The following is a 4,134-nucleotide window of genomic DNA, read 5'->3' as shown; positions in this document are numbered from 1 at the left end:
TGCTTCCTGGTCAGCATCCTGGGACAAGCTACACAGCCAGTTCCCACCCCCCACTCCAACCCCAAACACCATGCCTTTGCCATCATGATGGGTTGCACCCTCTTAAGCCATGGTTCAAAATACACACACACACACACACACACACACACACACACACACACGCTCTTTTCTCAGGTAACTAATTATAGCAATATGAAAGTGACTGTCAATGGAATTATACAGTGTCTTGCTCTCCGGCAGTGCAGCCTCCCACCTGAGATCTTGAGCTGCCAAATTCCTCCACAAAGAATGACGACTCATATGGTCCCTTGGCTATATGACACCACAGTGGCCACTGGTTACCTCCAAATTCCCTATGTATGCCTACCTCCTTCCTCTTATCCAGTGTTTATCAATCTTTCAGAAACTGTCTTTTGCTGGATGCAGTGGAGTACATCTATAAACTACTCAGGAGGGAGAGGCAGAGGATCATGAGTTTAGGCCAGGTTAGACTTCACAGTGAAAGATCTTGTCTCAAAGAAAAACAAGAAGGCAGAATTTACTGCCTTTCTAATAGCAGTAAGTATTAGCATAGACATTACCAAAAAAAAAAAAAAAAAAAACCCAGAAAAGATCAAAAAAATTAACACTCACCTCCCCATCCAGTGATAGTTGTCGTGAGCATAAGCCAGTGAGTGTTCCCCAAGCTACAAGTGTAGACACTGAGACACAGAGATATTAAGGAACTGCTCAAATATTACACACATAGGAAAGGATGGAGCCAGGAGCCAGGAAACCTGAATGCACAGTTCTGGCTCCAAACCCCTCTGCTCATTTGGCATTCTTGTCCCACCATGACTCCCACCACTAGACCTCATGGACCAAGTGAAGGAAGTCCCTCAATGAGGGCTGTCCATCAGGACAGCTTTGGGTACATGCCCTCTGTCTCCGGAAACAGCCTTTGCTTGCTTGAATATACACCAGAATTGGCAAGCTGCTCTCTGTTCCCACTCCTAGGAGTACCACTGTTTCTGAGCTTCATATGCCAGGGCCTGCAACCACTGTACATATGTCACCACCCACTGAGGTGACTCTGGAGGCAGAGAGAAATCCTCCAGGGACAACTCCGCTCACACTCAAAAGCAGATTAGTAGATGGCTCCATATCCTGCCTTAGCAAGAATTCAGAAAACTACCCAAGGCCCTATTTCATGGTGGCCTGGCAGCTAGCTACTCAGACCAGGGACAAATGATTTTGAAGGTCCATGAGAAGTAGAGATGGGAGAATTGTTACAATTTGCATGCCTACCTGGTCCCCATAGCAAGACTTAGGCTAGAGAGTGGGACTCTATCTCCCAAGAGTGACAACAAGATGTTACTTTGGGATTTCAAATAGAGTGACAGAAGGATAGTCAGGTGGGACCTGGGACAAAGCAGCAGATCCAAGTCATTAAGCCCAAGTCTTGATTCCTGGTAAGGAAATCTGGGGTACAGTGAGCCTACTTGGGGAGGGGGGAATTCCAGAAAGCATGAGTGAATCAAGTCAAGGAAGGGAGCAAAGTCAACATGGATGACAATGAGTGGCTTGATGCTCCCAGACACTCCAAGAACATGATAGGACTAAGTTCAATGTCAGCCCATAGGGATACAGGAAAGCAGAGCTGTCAGTTCAAAGTTTTCTATTCTCCAACTTCTCACTAAAGTTTTAAACTTAAAGGGGAGTATCCAACCCCTGTCTTCAAATAACTATATTGCCTGCCTACATCTGTGCTCATTAAATACATTCATTTCTCACTGACAATTGCCTGGAAACAATCATGATCTTTGGGGCTCTGTGCTGGTATATTTTTCCTCCTTGGAAATACTAGTGAAAGATCTAGAGTGTGGACCTGGCAGATTACTTCTCTGGTCCTCAGCAGTAGTTCCTTGGGCCTTGGCTGATGTGGTGACAGATCATCAAAGTACAGCCCAAATGACCCAGGGTCACAGCTTGACGACCTGACCCAGGTTATAGCCCCATCAGGAACAAGAGCCAATCCAGCTAGGGACTAGACTGAAGGATTTAACTTCCCTCCCAAGAGGATCTGAAGTGCAAAGGCCCAACACGTGGACAACCTCTCCTGTTAAGTGTTCTTCCTTCCTTCCTTCCTGTGGCTTGCACAATGGAGAAAGTCCCAACACCATTAATCACCCGGGCCCATGATGAGAGACTTCTAAGCCTTGTAAAGCCCCATGGAAAGTAAAGATCCCGATTTGCTTCAGAACCAGGTTCAGAACTTGTAAGTTGCAGACAAAATATAATAGAGGAGGCAAGGGCAAGGTAAACTGAGTCTGTCAATATGTCACCATTGCGAGTGTTCTATATTATAATTTCTTCCTCCCTCACCCAGAAGAGGTAATGGCATCTTCCATCTTCAACTTCTCACATGCATGGCGAGTGCCACAGCCTCCTTAAAGCAAAAATGAAGACTCTTACTCCAGACCCAGTCAAGCATGAAAGCCAACTTGCAGGCTCACCCACTCCCAGGGCCAATCTTGCTTGATGGTTATTTGTAAGTCAATAATTGGGGACCTGACACCCTCCCTGAGCACCTGTAGCAGCACCTTCAACCCCTACTTGAGCCTTTCCATTTCCTTATCACACTCTGGAGATAACTTTCAGAATTGGCTTTCTTGTGTGGCCCTTGGAGAGTTCATAGGTTCAGAAAGAGCAGGGGCTGGCCAGTCTGTCACATGGCTCACCATATGCAGAATGCTTCATCAGGATTTGGTCACCAAGTGGATGAGCTCTTGACCTCACACGGGGAACTCCAGCTCTTGAGAGGTTAAAATCATTCTTACAAAGAGGGAACAGTTCCAAGTCTGATTTGAGCTGAGTTCTTTGCCTCAAGGTTCAGTCACAATATCATAGAACCCCATAGTCTGAGCTCTCAGCTCTCTTTGAAAGAACAGGACATCCTGCTTAAATTAAAGAATGTTGGGGTGCTTAAGCAGATCCCATAGAACAGCCCCAAGTGGGTCTCCATGAGACCCTGCCTTCTCCTGGGAACCAAGTGACTTGTGCTACTTTCCCTGGGTGGCCAGAAAGAGAAGTCACTTGAGAAATGTGCAACTTCTATTTTATTTCCCAAAACTAGTATTCAGTGTCCCATGAACTGCAGGGCCACATCTACAGATGCTAAACAAAGCATGAGTTCCAGGGACAGCTGACATGATCACTGGAAGTTATGAGGCAGGATGTACTCACCAACACTAGAGAAAGTTCCCAAATGCCTGCCCAGGATAAACCCTGCAATTTGGAGCACTGTGGGCATCTGGAGTGAGAGGGCCTCCAGCTCCTGCACCCCCACCCCGTGCAGGCAAATCACACACACACACACACACACACACACACACACACACACAATGTTGAACCACAAATCACAGAAGCAAAAGAATGCACCCTGGGGCTCCATTTCCACAAAGTGCAAACTGGCTGTGAATGAAAGGAGCCTCAGAGGCTATCCAGGAACCTCCTCCTTCCTTTGTCTGGTCACGTGGATTCTCAGTTTGTGTGAAAATGTGTATGCTCCATGCTTTGGGTACATACACTTCATTTATAGAAAGATTGTTAAATAAGAAACTTTAAAGTTTCCCAGAAAGGGAAAAACCCTGAACATGCAGAGAAACATGCATTATATACATCAGCAAAGCACAATGACTAAGCTACAGGCTCTCTAGGTTCCTGAGTGTGAAGCCAGACACTCTCACTTTTAGCAGTGTGACCTCAGGTCGGTGATTTAACCACTCTGCACCTCGGTTGTTTTGTTTGTTACTGTCTATAAAACAGAGTCCCTGCTTCGTTGGGTTGTTTGAGGTTTCATCCAGGTAATATTTGTAAGGAGCTTAAAACCACACCTAGCACAGTGAGCTGGGTGCCGATTAACTTTTATGAATAGGAATTATTACGACAGACACACATCTATATCCATATATAATAATAAAGGGAAAGATGCTTTTGAAATTTGTTAACACACACTTTTTATATTATTGTTTGATAATTGGAATTAAAGTTCACCAAAAGACTCTTCCTTCGAGCCGGATTTGAACCAGCGACCTAAGGATACCTGAAAGATCCACCTACAGTCCTCCGCTCTACCAACTGAGCTATCGAAGG

At 45.6% G+C, this 4,134-nt stretch overlaps 1 non-coding gene across 1 annotated transcript; it reads right to left on the bottom strand.

Moving 5' to 3' along the window:
• Positions 1–4,046: 4,046 nt before the first annotated feature.
• Positions 4,047–4,134, bottom strand: Trnay-gua (transfer RNA tyrosine (anticodon GUA)). Its single transcript is given in 2 exon segments — positions 4,047–4,082; positions 4,098–4,134. It is a non-coding gene; the product is annotated as a tRNA-Tyr (tRNA).

This window comes from Phodopus roborovskii, unplaced genomic scaffold (genome assembly GCF_943737965.1).
Source record: "Phodopus roborovskii unplaced genomic scaffold, PHOROB, whole genome shotgun sequence".
Lineage (NCBI taxonomy): Eukaryota > Metazoa > Chordata > Mammalia > Rodentia > Cricetidae > Phodopus > Phodopus roborovskii.
This window is presented reverse-complemented; position numbering and strand designations above follow the sequence as displayed.